Here is a 16965-nt window from a genome sequence, read left to right as displayed (position 1 = left end):
TTGTCCAGTCATAAAACCTCTGAAAGAGATCTAAACCAGAAAAGACAGGCAGGCACCTGACAGTGCAAACCAGGAAGGGGAGAATAAAACACAGAAGGCTGCTTCTATTTTCCATGACTGATCCGAGCAGTGTGAGCTGCTGGCGTGGCAAGGGAACAGCAAAGGGATTAAAGCAGGAAAGCAGAGCCCAAGCTGTGTCCTGCAGCCTAGTGTTGGGTCTGGCACTGCCTCTTTGGCACCATGAGCCAGGATGGGGAGCTGCACTTAATGAAGTCTGCAGCTTTTATTCTCCTGCCGCATTGAATGAGCCACAATGCCAGGACCCAGTGGGAATACTGCAGGCATGGAAGAATCCAGTCCCAGTGTGACGGTATGGCCAGGATGTGATGGAATGCCCAGAGCCAGGGGAGATGGAGGTGCTTACACAGAGCAGGGCTGTGGCAGTGCATGGTGTTTTGTTTCTTTCTCGCTCTCTGTTCTTATGGGATGTTTGCTAACTGGGGGAACTATAGAAAACAAGAAGTCAGTAGAGCCCTCTCCCTTCTCTTCTTTAAATGTATGTTACCCTGGCTTGCCTGCTGGGCAGGAGCAATATTTTGTGCTCAGGACATGGCACAGTCAGATGCATCCAAGGAGCAGTAGTACCACCAATGTTTGCCATTCCTGTGATTATTCTTACCTATTCTCTATTCTTATTCTTTTTAGTGCCAAAGGACTCAAACTGTGGAAATCTAAGTCTCTGAGGATTCCTGTGTGACCAAAGGCTGCATTTCTCTTCTCAAAGGTAAGTACCATTAAGTGTGTGCTATTACACGTGCTGTCCTTTCCCATATCATTCTGGTCATGTGTACATTCGGTTATTGTTGGATGCTGAGTGATGAGCACTGCAAGTTTATGTTGGCACTAATGAGCAATTGTGGACTGTAGTGCTAGTTGTGAAACCATTTCTTTATTGCTTGCAAATACTGCAAAAAGCATTTATTCTTGATTAATTTTTTTTCTGGGCAAGCCACCTATTGGCCGAGTTCATGTAGCTTGTGGACACTAGAGGCCTCTAGATGCTGTGCTATGATTAACACCAGTTGTGGCAGCTCTGTGCAATTAGCAGCCACTGGGAGCAGGGCAGCAGGACTGGTGGCACCCAGCTGAGTTTATTCCCCTCTCCAAGCATTGGTGCAACGTGGGATAGATGCTGCAGGAGGTGTGGGCTGGGGGAGCTCAGGGTGCAGCAGGATTCATTGCCCTCAGACGGTCGGTGCATGTGCAAACCCAGGCAGCAAGGCTGTCAGGGGGGTTGTTGTGTCTTTGGACAAAACCCAAAAATGTGCTTTAGGAAGAATGTTATGAAACATGAAAATTAGCATTTTATATCTGCATTATAGCAAAAAAATAATAAAAATAAAATAAAAATAAAAAATTAAAGCCTGCACCGGCCCACCCAGTGCTGCATTTCTGTCCTTCACAAGCCCACACATCTTGAAGGCAAAGGACTTCGGCACATTCCTGTCTAGAGCAGCCCAGGCTTTGTTTTGCATCCCAGCATTTCTTGTGGAGACTTCAGGCTGAATTTCCTAATGGGAAGGGAAAGATTTCCCTCCTTTGCCCTTCCAGCTCCATTTTATGCGAAGCTCTTCACACCACTCCCTGCCTGGTCACAGGGATCTGCTCTGTTGGGAACAGTCCCAGATTGTCCGCTTTGATTTTTTTCTTCTGGATTTTCCTCATTCCTGGGACACAGAGGATGCTGCCTCATGGAGGGTTTCTCCAAGGGCTGAGGTTGCTGCTGGTCTGAGAGTCTCGATGTGTCCACATTGGGTAAAATAGGTGTCATGGTCAGGCAACCTGAAAGGGGCAAGACAGTGCTTTTCAGAAGTGCTGTCCTACTGAGATCCAAAGCATCAGGCCAACACCAGCTGTGGCTGGCTTTTTATCTTCCTTTCCAGGCACTTCCCCAGAGCAATCTATTCTCCAAGTCTTAAGCCTATCACATCAGGTGACAAAGACTGGAGCAATGTGGGAAGCCCTCAGACGAATTCAGGTGTGCCCCATCATTCATACCCCAGCAAACAGCCACCAACCTGTAGCAAACAGTTAAATCTAAGGATCACCAGACTGATAAGCTGAGGCAGAGGTTAAGGGCAAGACCTCAGTGGGGTTTGGGTGTCTGAAGCCAACCCTGAACCCAGCAAGCTCCATCCCAGAATAAACTGGGAGGCAGGGTCAGCCCCTGCAGAGCCCCCGCTGCTGCTGCCCTTGCTTCCAGAAGCTGTAAATACCGTTACAGCTGATTGCTGCAATCAGTGCACAGCATGCTCCTGCTGCAGGGGTATTGCTGCTCACCAGGGGCTTTAGCAGATGTTGGGGTGCAGTTTGGCTTCCAGCACTGCAAGGAAGACAATTTGCAGCTGATCCAACCTCTCGGCTGCTCAGCATTGCTGCCCTGCTCCTTTAAGCAGTAGCCAGAAGCCTTCCAAATATTATCATCTTACCAAAAGAAGAGGAGGAGGGAAAGAAAGAAAAAAAAAAAGAAAAAAGAAAAAAAAAAAAGTGTTTTGGCATGAGAACAATTTCTCCATTACCTCAATTAGTTCAAATGATCTGGAAAGGTTCTCTCTGGAGAAATCACGTGAAATCTCAGCCAGCAAAGGGGCTGGTGGCTGGTTGGTTGCTAGAGGTGTTGATATGAGCATTAGTCAGCAGGGTAGATTGCAGTGAAGTAAGTCAGTGTTGCTGTCGCTGCTGTCTGGCTGCCGTCATAAATTCATTAATTATATCACTGCGGTAATTGAAGGCCTTATTCTCTCTGGGTTCCCAGCTCTGGCACCTCCCTGCCTGTTGCAGAAGCTGTCCATCAAATCAGCAAGGGCTGGGTCTCACCGAGATAATTATTTCCTGAAAGGCTGTGAAGCCTCTTCGTAAGAAATGAGCAGCAAGTGCAGGAAAGATGTGGAAGAGCAAGGCTAGTTTTGCACTGCCAGCACCTCGGGGTTGCTGTCCCTTTGAAATAGGAAGCAGAGGCATCCTCACATTCCCAGGCGAGGCGATGGGATGCTTTGATTTAGTGGCCCAAATCAGCTCAGTACCTCTAGCGGGGCTGAGACCAACCCAAACAAATGCTGTGGTGGAGTAAAACCGAGATAGGCTGAGAGCATTCCGGATCTGGCTCCCACACTGGTGTAAATCAGTGTCCCCACACTGGTGCTGGTGGAGCTGTGCCAAATTCCACCAGCTGAGGGTCTGGATTGCATATACTACCTATAAAAATGGTGTTTAGGATATCTTGGCAAAAGTTGGTATTTTAGCAACCCACTTATAACTGGGGCAATGCTGTGTAGGGATGAAATCCAGTTGCGCCAGTGAAAAAAAACACTGATCAGGCTAAATAAAATTACAGCATGGGGCTGTGGGGCAGAGCTTGCTTTGCTCTGCTCTTGTAAGGTTACTTTGTTCTGAGTAAATGAAAAATGGTTGGACATATGACGATGGTCCCTGAACTGATGTGAGGAAGAGGAGGCAGCACCCTCAGTCCCAGCACTTGCTGTTGATGGTGAGCTTCCAGCACGTGAAGTTACAGTTGGAAGTCCCTACTCCAAAGATCAGTAATAGTGGAAAGGTTTTTTGCTTTCCTTATGAAAACAAGGCACATTTATTGTCTTTATAACAATGAAGCAAAATCTTGAGGCTCACAAATGAGCAGAGTAACAAAGAGCTCTGAGGGCTCCATATTCTCAGAAAGCTGACATTTTTCAGCATCCCTACAAATATGCAGCATTGTTCAGGGTTGAAATTTACCACCGAAAACAACTAGTTTCTTTTTGAGCGGAAGAAAAATCAGTGCCAGCCATCTGAAAGTCATTATTCATGTCTGCATAGAGAAACGTGGCACATGGGCAGCAATGGCATGATGTTCAAGAATCTTTATTTAGGGGACACCCCATCATTTTGGGGGCTGAAGATGAAATGCAGCCTTTCTTCACATGGAGTCATAGAATCACACAATGATTAAGATTGGAAAAGACCCCTGAGATCCCCAGCCTATCCTACCATGACCACTGACCACGTCCTCATGTGCCACATCCCCACATTTTTTAACACCTCCAGGGAATTATTCCTAATATCCAACCTGAAACATCTGGTATATCATCTTTTCTCATGATAAACAGTTTTGTTGGTCCCCTTGGGACAAAGCCCCACATGGCCACTGTTGGGTCAGTCTGGGAGAGGGTCCCATCCCCTCCCTGTCCCCACACCCCAGCCCTGCTGTGCAGTGACTCATGGAATGATGCAGTGCTTTCAGAAAACAGGCCTTCAAGGTGTGCAGCATTATAGGAAGCCCTAAGAGCTATGGAATATTTTTGTAGGCCAATAAACCTCTCAATTAGTGCTGTAAATGAGGCAAATGCTCTTATTCTGGACATTGCCCAAGACATAATGCATTTCTGCCATTGCGGCAAGAAACTCTTTAAGTATTTGACTTGGGCAGCAAAGGAAGGGAAGGCACAGGGTTCTATAGTTGAACTCCAGGGAAAATGTAACCAGTCCTTTCTGTAGGTTTTCTGTAGAAAAGAGAAGAGAATACTGTTGTCCAGGGATGCTGCAAGGTGATGTTTTCAAAGCAGCTCTCAGCAGTGTTGGATTGTTAGGGCAGCACTGCAGATCTGCAGAGTGCAATGCTCTGCTCTGCTCTCTGGGTGAGTGCTCTGGCAACTCCAGGAGTTTGCAATGAGAGGGGGGGAAATCAGGCAAAACCAGAATGGAATTAAAGGAAAACCAGCTGTATTTCTCTTACAAGGGAGAGTGACTGTTTTCTTTATTTTAATATCTGCTTTAAAATAGCATGTCTAACCATCAGCTTATTTTGTGATGAATGATTGGAACTCGAGCTGAATTTTTCATATGATTCAGCAAAAGTGGAAAAGCGCTTCAGGGCAGCAACTGTGTGCTGCTGACCTGCAGGGAAAGGGGAGGGAGGATGGAGGCAAGGCTGGCTGTGACCTGGGAGCCTGCTTTGGGGGCTGTGTAAACAGTGGAGAGTGGGGATATCACCTCCAGCACCTCAATTTAGTGCTCTTATTGATGTGTAATTGAGTGGGTCTCTCTGGCCGTGCCCTATGGACAGTGGAAGAGACAGAGCATCCCACTGCCATCACTTTTGAAGTCTCTTCACTTCCCCTGGCCAGAGCACAGGGCTTTTCCCCCTCTTCTCCTCAGCTCTTCTCACCTGCTGGGAGATAAGGGATGGCAGTGCCACGGTGTTTCCAGGGGTGAAAAGCCTCAATTACTCAATAACCAGTCAAGCATGACAAGACCAGAAGCAGTAAGTGCTTCTTCTGGCTTCAGGGCAAAAGCTTAAAATCTGCTCGAGGAGTTAAATTAGCCACCTCACTGAGACTTCTTCCCATCCCCATTATGCTCCTGGTGCTCACAAGAATGAGGTCAGTGACAAATTCCCTGTTATCCCCACTATGTGCACCACCTCTCCTTTCCAACACAATCTAATCAGTACTGTAAGGCAAAGGCCAATCTGGGGCTCTGGGTGCAAGGGTGGAATCCAGTCTTGAAGAAATTGGGGCAGAACGTTCTGGGAAGATCTCATCCAAATGGCTGCAGTGCTGCAAATTTGGGTGAAATGCATTGATTTACATCAAGGAAAAGCTAAGCTCCTCCCATTTTGCTCTAGGCCAGGAGATAATGGGATAGGAATAGAAATAACTTAGCCATTTCTGATGACTTCTTGTCCAAAATGCCATGGATGCAGCTTGTGAGGTTGCACAGAAAGCTGTGGAGTATGTCAGCCACGTGAGTGTAGGGCACCTGTCTGTGGAGCAGGCAGAGCATTCCTGGGGTTGGTCAGTAGGCAGTGCTGTGCTTTGTGATGCTCACAGCTCTACCTGTGCCTTCTGCTTCCTCCCATCTTAGCTCCATCCCATCCCAGGTCCCCCACAGGGTCCTGTCCCAGCCCAGCATCCCACGAGCTGCTGCCATCTGAAGGGGTTTTCTTGGTATTATGATTCTGTGGTCAAAAGGTTGCACACTATTTTTTTTTTTTTTTTTCCTGATGCAGAGGCTTAGAAAGAGTGGAAAGCAAAATATTTTGATAATTATTCAGGCCAGCGGGTTACATAAAAGGTTCCATAGCCCTCTGCATCAAACCTTAACAGTTCAAACCACAAATTCTGTTTTTGCAGCCATAAAACATTCAGCCCCCTCCGTCCCCCCCCCACCCAAAAAGTAGAGATAAAAAAGAAATATAATAATAAAATCCATTTTCCGTTTGCTTGAAACTTATAAAATGTTATGTGGTGAAAAATGAGGGTTTGCTCCCAGAAGGAAACTGCCCCAAGAGGTTTGTCTATAGGTGCAGTTGGAACAAGAATGGCCATGGTCACATTGAGTGACCATATAAAGACAGGCTGAGGGAGCTGGGCTTGTTCAGCCTAGAGAAGAGAAGGCTGTGGGGTGACCTCATTGCAGCCTTTCAGTACCTAAAGGGAGCCTACAAACAGGAGGGGAGTCAACTCTTTGAAAGGGTTGATAACAGCAGGACAAGGGGAAATGGTTCCAAGTTGAAGGAGGGAAGATTTAGGTTGGATATCACGGGGAAATTCTTTATTATGAGAGTGGTGAGGTGCTGGAACAGCTGCCCAGAGAGGTTGTGGATGCCCCATCCATCCCTGGAGGTGTTCAAGGCCAGGTTGGATGGGGCCCTGGGCAGCCTGGGCCGGTATTAAATGGAGAAATTGGTGGCCCTGCATGCGGCAGGGGGGGTTGGAGATTCATGATCCTTGAGATCCCTTCCAACCCAATGCCGAGGATGTCACAGAGCAGCAGCATCAGTTTCTGGCTGCTAATGAATGTAGAGATTTATATGCAAAAATCCCAGTTGTGTAATTATTATTGATTGCTAAGGAACCGTTGTCTGCATGGTCACTGAGGATAAGAAAGTTGTTCTTTCTTTATGGGTTCTCAATGTTAAAATGCCATCTCATCTCTTGAAAGAATGAAGAAATATGTTAAAAACTCCCCCACAGACACAAAAGCACAGACTATTACCAGCTAAAAAGCAGCACCGTTCCCCTGCTTGGTAGAATTGGACACTTCTAGGGACTGGCAACATTCTGCAGAAGAAAATTAAAAAATAGCTGCGTGGAAGTGACAAAGTTCTCTTTGCTTTTCCATTTATAGAGGAAAAAAAAGCAAAAAACTCACTTTATGTTCTTGTTGCATGGGAAACATTAAAAAGTCATCTAATCTCCTGCAACTAGCTCTAATTAGTGGGCAAGCGTGAGATCTGGGAGGATAAATAAAACCATGACCTGGGCTTTCTGCAGCACAAATCAGAGTCATGCCGCATTGAAAGCCCCAAGTGTGTTTTGCTTTTGATTCTGTAGGATTTGCAATTAACAGCTTGAGAGGAAAAGGGTGCAGCAAGGGAACATAGAACTTCAGTAAATACTTCAGCATTAGTGGCTCTCGAGGATGGGGATGCACAGAAATGCAGCCAGGAGCTGTAGTCCCATGCCACAGTTCACCTCTGTGGTGACTCCCAACACTCCTCACCTCCTTCTGGAGTTTTCTCAAGGCACTGGGCTTCCAGTACTGAGTAATGACTCTGTGCCTAATTAATGACTGGATCCAGAAAGGAAAGGATACAGTAGGATAAGGTGGAGAGGGTTGGGAATGGAATGGAACGGAACGGAACAGAATAGAATAGAATAGAATAGGTGAAAACTTGGACGTACCCTGTTCTTCTTCAAAAGAACAGTGGGAATTTTCTAGAGCCCATGCAGAAGAAAACAATTCCATTACAATCAGTAAGTAATAAAGTGCTATCCCAGCCAGAAATATGGACCAGAATAGGCTCATAGGAGCGCTGCTTCTGTGTCCTGCACATCTTTTGGGTGTATCTGTGTTAGCAGTTTATTTCCTTTTTTATTTCCTGCAACCTCCTTTCTTGCAATCGGCAGCTGTATTCCATTTAGTTTTTGCATTTCTCTCTTATTGCCCAACAATCTAAATGAGACTGCCAGCCTGTGGAGTTCCTGACATCTAATTGAGCCCTATAGTTACTACAAAATCCCTCCGCAGCTCTCAAACCAGAGCAAAATTGAGCCAGATATCATGAGATCACTCGGAAAATCTCATTGCCCACTGGAGGTTACATGGGGCTTAAAATCATCTGCTTCATTATTGATGAGAAGGGGGAAAGAAAAGGGAATTATTTTAATCTGTGTATCCTCGTAAGGCTTTTGACAAGCAGTCAAACCACCACGCTAATCCCTAATCCCCTGATAATCATCACCCAGCAATTTTAAAACGTGGTCTCCGAGAATTGCAAGAGGAGCCAACCAAAAAGAGTCCACACATCAGAGGGCTTTTATTATTATGTTTTATTAGTATTAGCCTTACCAGTATTATTATTTTTTAAAACATGCCTCCAGCACGTCTCACGGAAACCTCTTCCCCATCTGCTCTGCATCGAGAGTGGCAGGAAAAGGGGCAAAGTCAATCACCCAACGCAGAACAATGTTGAAGGTGACTTTAATAAAATGAAAGTAATTCTTCCTTTAAAAAATTACATAGTTTGCCACACATTTTAAAGCAGAGAACGCACTGCATAACTCCTAACCACCAAGTGAGCCAGGAATACTGTATCCCTTTATTCTCTGAGTTTAATAGTTATAATTAGAACCTTTCCTATATGGTTTCTATATCTATGTGTAATTCTGAAAAAAATCCCTCTTGTCTTTCCCAATAAACTGAGGCATTGTTACACAGACTGCAGTGAAACAAAGTGAGAAATGGAGACGTGGGGTTTTGAAGAGGGGTTTTGGGGTGTGTTTTGGGTTTTTTTTTTATTTTTTTTGTTTTTTCGCTGTGAAGCCAAAAAATTCTCCAACTCAAAATGTTCTCACTTCACATCAGCTCTATCCCTGCGGTGCTGCTGTCCACGCGTGGGGAGCTGCTAGAGGATAAGGACAACTGCAAAGAAGTGAGAATTCCAAAGCTAAGTCTTGTTCTTTATGTGTGTGTTCTTTGTTTTGGGAGTGATCGCGGTGTGGCCGCGTGGTTATGCACACTCTTGTGTTGGTGGTGATTGGTCTCTACCAGCAATAGGATGGCAGGTGATGGCCTTATATTGCACCAGGGGAAGTTCAGGTTGGTTATTAGGAAAGATTTCTTCTCAGAAAGAGCAGTTTTGCACTGGCACAGCTGCCCAGGGAGTATGGGAGTCACCATCCCTGGAGGTGTTGAAGAACTGTGGGGATGTGGCACTGCGGGACGTGTTTGTGGGCATGGTGGGATGGGTTGGGGATCTTAGAGACCTTTTCCAACCTTAATGATTCAATGATTCCATGTATGCATTAATATTTTAGAGTGTAATTATTTTGTTCAGGCTTATTTTCTGTCTCTCCTGCTCAGTGTGTGATGATGGGCATATGTAGAAGTGGGCCTTAAAACACACAACATTGCCCAGGGTTCTTCCTGTAATCAAAGCACATGCCCACCCATAGCTAATCAGCCCACTGTCAGCTGATTGGTTTAGAGCAGTGCCATCTCCTACACAAAACAGAGAGCATTTGGCAATGGGCAGTGGAGAGGAAGTGGTACCTGGAGGAAGGGATGTGTTGCCTTCAGAAATTCAGGATGTAAAATGTATTTGTACATATTTGTGTATAGATGCAGTGAGGTGCTTTTTTTTTTCACTTGGGTGTCTGTGTAAATAAGAGGAATTGGTTAGCAGGGAAAGGGGAATTAAATCTATTCCAGAAAATTTTCAGAGGTTTAAGTTGATGATACATCTCAGTCTGGGGGTGTATGTGTGTCACAGTAATAAAAGCTGAGGTCCCTCCTCGCTCCCAGGTCCCAGCCTTGCACTTTGCAGTGAGTTAAGAGAACACATTTGGCTGCAATCTAGACACAATTTTTCAAAATCCTTTCCCTTCTTTATTTTTTTCCCTTTCCCCCAGCACCCCCCTACCCTCCCACCCTGAATTTATGGGTCAGGAACCCTCAACGTTGTCCTGATGGATTAAGCAGAGACAAGTTGTATCAAGTAAATTAAAAATGAAATAGTTACAGCTGTTGGAACGGTCTCGGGGCCGGAGGAGGTAAAAAGACTTTCTACCCTTGAGGGGCCTGGAAGTAATCTGCAAAGCACCAACCACTTAAATAAAGGCAACTTGAGTGAGAGCTGATGGCTGGGGAATGGGAGAGCATCCAGCATCCAGCACAGCGGGCATAGGGCAGCCCTCTGAGCATTGCTGCTGTTGTGGATTTCTGTGCTCTGTTACTGATGTCTGGGCTTGGTGGGTGTTTTATCTTTAATGCCTAACTTCTATAAGGCAGTGCATCAGCAGTGGAACTGCAGAGAGGGCTCTGCCTCATCCCGGGGACCAGTTAGAATTGGGAATGGGGACCGGTTCTTCATGCTTCAGCTAGGAGCCCAAGCATAGCCTCTCCCTGTCCGTTATAAACCAAGCACAGAAAAATGCAGCCATAATTAACCTTTTTGAATTCAGAATCACTCTGTTCAGCCAAATAGAAGCACTTCAGAGCACACTGCTGCAGCAGGCAAGCACTGCCATGGATGTGTATTTATTGCCACAGCGGTGGGGCCTGTCTGAGTCAATGGAGCAGAGATGTCAGGGAATGAAATACAGAGCAATGCTCATCTTCAGTGTAGTGGAAATGCTAAGTCACAGCCTGAAGCAGTGATGGAGCACCTGGTGGGAAGGCAGGGCCAACCCAGGAGAGCTCAGGTGCATGCAATGCCCCTGAGTGACCAGAAGAGGTGGAGCCAGGATCCACCCCTTCCCAGCCCTCATTTAAGAGTTGGCGGTGGAGGTGAGGGCACCTCATTGGAGGTTCCTACATAACAAAAGCCTTTCAAAGGTAAGCAGTTTCTCTTTCTTTGTTTCTGTGTCTACAAGTGCTGTATTTGGGCTTGTTCTTGTTTGCTACAGTGTAGGGTTGTGTTGCTCTGCTATTATTGCTATGGTTTACGTCACATTATAGCATTATACTCAGCCTGGATCCACTGCTGGCATTGGCATCCCAGATGGGCTATGCCTGCAGCCTGTGCCCTAGGTGGGGTTTGGCTGAAGGGCTGAAATGGGTCCCCCAAACAATAGCACCTTTTGCTCTTTGGTGACTTTAGCATTGTTAGCTCCACAGCATTGGAGGGAGGAAGTAGAGGAGGATGCATCCCCAGCAGCAGGATCTGCTGCTCTGCTATAAACCTCTCCCCAGCTGGATGTAAATCCTTCAGCTTTCTGCTCAAGCTCAGCATCTGCAGCTGCACATTTATTCGAGGAGCAAACAGGGCCAAAAGGAGTAAATGTGAGTGATGGGATGGCTAGCAGAAGAATATTACACAGCTCCCACTGGTGCTATGGAGGTCCCTGAGAGCCCCCACCACAGTTGCAGTAGGGTTCTGTGCTGGTGGCAGGGCTGCTGCTGCTGCTGGCTTGATCCTGCACCCAGAGCAGCACAGGGGCATCCCCAGGCACTGGCTGTTTCCTTGAGTCATATAAGCCACACTGTGCTGAATTTTTGCCTTTGTTTCTGTTGCTGTTAGTGTTGTTGTTGCCATTTTCTATTTCATTAATGTATAGATCCCCGACGTAACATAAAAGCCCTCTGTGCTAACACTTCCCAATGTGAAATAAAATGGGGAGGACTGTCCCAAAGCCCCCACAGACTGGCTAATGCTTCCTCCTCTCCTTTGCTGCTTGATACTTCTGGAATCTCAGTATTTCAGCCATGCGTGTTGCTTTATATCCTTTTCTTGTACAGGAGCTGTGTTGAGCTTGGGTTTTTGTTTGTTCTTGGTTTTGCTTTGCTCTGATTTTTTTAATACTTCTTGTGAAGTGGTTCTGTCAACTCTTGCAAGCCTGTTAACAATGCACACAGGCTGCTTTTCTCATCTGAGAAGGTTGCTTTGCTTGGTTCAGGGTCTTTTCTCAACAGAAAATGTGTTAATTTGCAATGCTACCTTGGAGCCAGAAATAGCTGCCAATGCACAGTCGCTTTTCCAGAAAAATACTGGAGGTGGTGGGAGTATTTCAAATGCTGTGGGACTTAGAACCGAGCCTGCCTTGCTGGGAAAACCAGCGTGCAGCATGGCCAGCTGGGCTCCGAGAGGCAGTGCCCCAAAGGGAACCATCCCTATCGGCATTGTGGGGCTGAGGTCCCTTTGCAGCCCTATGCTGTGGTTCTGCCATAGGATGCTGGTGGTGCCACGGCTGCATCCTGGAGTCCAGACGAGAACATTCATTTCACACCACAGATGGATTTTTTTTTTTTCCCCTCTCTGATGCTTTCTTTTATCAAGTTTCAGTATAATAAACAGAGGGGATGATATTATTTCTCTGGCAAAGGCTCCAACTAATGCACAAACAGTTTTCAATACTGGCACACTGAGGGACTTTTTCACCATATAGTGGCCAGTCAGACCCACATTTGGTCCCAGTGGCAGTGGGAAATAGAAACTCAAATCTTTTACCTTGAAGAATAGCTGCAATTCATACTCTGCTCATAGCACTCTTTGGTGCCAGCACAGCAAACCAACTCATCACAGTGGTATCAAAGGAAATTTTTCCAAGGTGTTGACATACAGCAAAGGGACAATTCAGCATTTAATCATCTGGGACCATGGCATGGTGTCTGCAGCAGGGCTTTAGCTTGCTTTATGTGCAGACTTTCATTCTCAGAAGGACTCTGGGCATATTGCTTCACTCTTTTGCTGCCCCTCTGAGTGTAAGTTCTTCAGGCTGCCAGTCATGAGTTTAAGCCTTATTCTTGACGTTTGCCAAAGTCATTCCAAATGGAATATATCTAAATTGGTGCCTAATTAATTGAGGTGGAGGCAGCTGTGTCCAACCCCATTGCTCCTTCTATCTTCTTGGCTTTCCCTATAGGTGCCCTTTGCCATGGGCACCAACAGAGCTTTGAACGATTGAGCTGTTCTGAACACAAGGGATATTCATGTGGCTGATAAGCCTATTTATTTTGTAACCCCAGCACTTCTTAACCAGACAACAGGACAGCAACAGTGGTTAAAGCAGACCATACTTCATTACTTTTCTTGTTTTCTTCCAGAGTCAGCTTTTGAGCATTCCTTTGTGGAGCTGAAAGAACATAAAGTCATCACAGAGAGCCTCATTAAAAGTGTTTAATGAGAGCAGCACAATCCCACAGCCCAAGGATCAGCATTATAGCAAGGACTGCCCAGAAGCCTCATCCCACCAAAGCCAGATATCACCAGGAGACCCCATTCAGTGAGGGGTGCATTGACTGCTGTCACCAGCACCCAGACAAGCACAGGAGACAAAGCAACCCAAGAGAACTGCAGCTGGATAACAACACCAGTGCAAATTTCTCAGCCCAGAACAAGCCAAGATTCATTTCTGGCCAAAATTCCTGCACTAATGCTAACCACCATCTGATTACATGATTTTCCTGAGATCCTGATGCAAGTCACTGTCACAGCCCTGGTTCCCTGTTGCCCACCTCTGCCTCTGGTTGGTCCAGTGCCCTTTGCAGCCCCATCACCTGCACTCTGCTCACCACTGGAAAAACATGCTCGTTTTCAAAGGTAAGGGAGTCTTGGGTTACTAGGAACACAAATCATTATGAGTAAAACTGCATTCCCAATTTATTGTATTTGTTTTATTTATAATTTTATTACTTATTCCACATTTTCCATATTTTCCATGTGTTTCGCGTCATTCTGGTCCATTTAGGCCTTGACGTGGAAACTTGGGCTCTTCTCCCTGCCTGACGTGTTGAAGGCTTTATAAACAGCCTTGTTTCATTGTTTGCTCTGCCTGTTTCCATCCTGCAGGTGTGTGGCTGAAGCTGTGCTTGGGACAAGTCCGAATGCTCTCTGTCTGGGGAACAGGATGGGGCTGAATGGAAGAGAAGCAGCAATTAATGCAGTGAGTGGTGAAAATAAAGCAAATTGTTCAAGTGGTGCTTTAACAAAGAACAGTTTGAGACTTCTGATTTGTGGGTTTTCTTTTTCGTGTTAAGGAAAGAAGAAGAAAGAAGGAGATTTCTCCACGCAGTCAACGTGTTGCATGTGCACATCCAGAGTTCTCACTCAACCAAAAAACAATTCACTGACTGACGAAACTCCTCCCCATGTTGATTCATTCCCTGTGCTGCACATCTGCTCCTGGAAGGTAATGTCATGCATCTGTGTCCATAGTGAACTCACTATTTTCCCCTCTCCTAGATGCATAGGCAAGTATTTGCTTTCATGCTCACATCTGACCACAATCTGTGAGCAAATCAGGCGTGTTCAGCAATGCTGCTCTTAGCTGCGCTTCCAAGGTTTTGTGTCAACAGGAACACTAGGTCAATTTGCAAACAGCCCCAGAAAATCTGGTGCAGCATCTCTCACACTACTGACAGGGACTGCTTGAATTCAGCATTGCCAGGCTAACAGTTGTCATTCAGCTCTTGAGCAGATTTGCACCACCACCTCATCTATTTTTCATCAGTCTTGCACCCTCTGTGACATCCATGTCAATCCATGAGTTCAGTCTGATTCGGTTCAATCCTACACATACCAAGTGTGTGCACAGCCACACTCAGACCTGAGCAACCACTTGGGTAGCAAAAGGATGCTCAGTTCCTGCAAAGGAAAAGCCCAAGAAGCAGCAACTCACTGAGTTTATTTAGACAAACTCCAGGGCAATTGGATGATCCTTAAGGTCCCTTCCCCAACCCAAGCCTCCTATGAGTCCACAGTCAGAAACACACAAAAAATGTCACATTTGCTGACAGGGGATAGGCAGGAAGATTGGATTAGAACATCTGGTAGGGTAATTAAACGTGCTAAGAAGCTGACACTCCAAGCTGCCCCTCCATGACTGTTGTGCTGTGTCATCTCCACTTCCCAGTGCTCCGTGGCCACTCTCGCTTCACCCTGTGCTAACCCTGGTGCTGACCTGCCCCAGCTCCCCATTAGAGCTGCAATTAGGGGGTGACTCTTAATAGCAAGGTCTTGCTTCAGAGCGGGGAAGAAATGTTTCTGTAGCTCACACGCCACAATTAAAGATAATTTAAAATGTAAGTAATTGCACTGGGTTTCTGGAAACTACTGTAGAGGTCTTGTCCCAGGCATCTGAGAGGCATGGTGGTGTATTTTGACAAGTTTTGTGCAGATTTCCATTAAATACCAACTAGCAGCTCTATTTTCTTTGGAGTCGCTGGTCAGGAAATGGTGATTGTGAAAGGTCAGGTCTGGAAGGTTTGGGAGGGGATGGAGGCGTTATTCACATTTTGATCCATGGAGATCCAGTTCCAACATAAATCTTGCAGTTGCTTCATCCTTGCTTTCTGCACAGCCTTTCAGCAGGAGAAAGGTACAAGCTGATCCACAGAGCTCTTCTGTTGAGTTTCGTTGCCCCTGCTGAACTGCCAGGCGAGGTGGGATCTCAAAATGCCCCTTGGCAAGCCAGGGAGTCAGGTTTTAGGCACCTGGCAAACAGCAGAATGTTTGGTTGTATCTCTATCCCCTCACAGCATTGCTCTAAAGCTCCTAGTTTGCAAAAGTAGATGAGAAATTGCAGTTCGTTCAAGGCTTCTGCAAGGTCAGCAAAGTGTGAACATCCTGCAGAATGCACCCAGAGACTTTCAAAGGCTCAGCAGTCCTTGAAAGAGCTTTGCATCATGCAAACAGACTGTCAGCTGAGCTTGGATTCTGCCACATGTCCTAGCCATAAGGAGCCATCTGTGTGCAGCACACTGCACACGACCTTTCCTCTCGCCATTTCTACTCCCTCTCTTTTCTTCCAAGTCATCTCTTTTTTGACCTACATTTAAAATACCAAATGAATCCCAGCTGAGCACAGAGTTAAATATGCAACCCAGAATCAGCATGCAAATGAAGAGTCAGTCCAACTACATCAGAGCAAGAACCAGCATATGAAAACAGAATGATCAGAAAATGGAAAGGAACCCATCATGAACTTAGTTATCTTCTTTCGCATTTCACTGGTCTGGATTCCTCTCTCAGTTATGGAGACTCTTCTCCAAAGTCATTCCAGGTAGGCCTGTAAAAGAACTTTGGTGTCCCAAAATGAAGAGAGAAAACTGCACCACGTTTGAAAACTGCACTTTTATTTCTGTTTCCATAACTGGCTTTCTCACGTATGCTCAAAAGCCAGAGATAATGTACTATAGATGTCTTCAACTTATGTCAGTGGATAGTAAAATTCAATATGTGCAGAAGCAGTTGCATGATCAGGATCTCTGAAAGTTCTACCTTTGTATAGCTTACAGAAGGCAAAATACATATAGGAAATCAAAGCTATGAAAGTCTCACCCTTGTTATTGCTTTCAAGCAGCTGTCTTTCTGTCTGTAGTAATTCAGATGCACTGGCAACACCACCAAAAAAAACAACCATCATGGGACTTCATAAAGACCAGAAGTGAAATCAAATCTATACATAAAAAAATAGCTCTAATTTTTATCATGACTAAAGTGTTACTTATGTCACAGACAGGTCATTACAGAGGAGGCAAAATGACCAGAGCTGGTTGGGGGGCTTTGGTTTTCTCTCTTCAAGAGCTCGCTCAGCATCACTCCCTTGTATTTTGCCTTTAAAGCCATTGATGTGCTCACACCCAGCACAGGGCACATGGCCATGACCCAGGTGGGGACTGAATGCCCATAACCAATGTCACAGTGCCCCAGGCAGGGGCCCACACGATGCCTGGGGCCACTCCAAAGAGAGGTTTACATTACCATCACAGCTCTGCCTTCACCTCATTTCCTAGCTCAGCCCATTTGGAGAGTGTTCCATGTTGGGCCACACAAGGGACGAAAGGGGGGAAAAAACACAGGCAAAACATATCTAGTTTTGAAACACCAGTGTCCACATCACCAAACCCATGCAAAAACCCTTGTAAGACGCTTGGAGGTAAGCTTTTGAAAGTGTTTTTGAACAC

General features: G+C 45.9%; 1 long non-coding RNA gene across 3 annotated transcripts; it reads left to right on the top strand.

The window, feature by feature from the left end:
* Nucleotides 1-680: 680 nt before the first annotated feature.
* On the top strand, nt 681-14592 carry LOC104913797. 3 transcript variants are annotated; one of them, XR_002120814.2, is made up of 5 exons: nt 681-784; nt 8926-8992; nt 13105-13600; nt 13850-13943; nt 14038-14592. It is a non-coding gene; the product is annotated as an uncharacterized LOC104913797 (long non-coding RNA). The 3 variants fall into 3 exon arrangements; XR_002120816.2 differs by lacking the exon at nt 8926-8992 and having other exon boundaries at nt 682-784; XR_002120815.2 differs by lacking the exons at nt 681-784; nt 8926-8992 and adding an exon at nt 10789-10896.
* The last annotated feature ends 2373 nt before the right edge of the window (nt 14593-16965 follow it).

Source organism: Meleagris gallopavo, chromosome 20 (genome assembly GCF_000146605.3).
Source record: "Meleagris gallopavo isolate NT-WF06-2002-E0010 breed Aviagen turkey brand Nicholas breeding stock chromosome 20, Turkey_5.1, whole genome shotgun sequence".
NCBI classification, from domain to species: domain Eukaryota; kingdom Metazoa; phylum Chordata; class Aves; order Galliformes; family Phasianidae; genus Meleagris; species Meleagris gallopavo.
The sequence above is the reverse complement of the archived record's forward strand: the minus strand, read 5'-3'. Positions and strand labels throughout refer to the sequence as shown.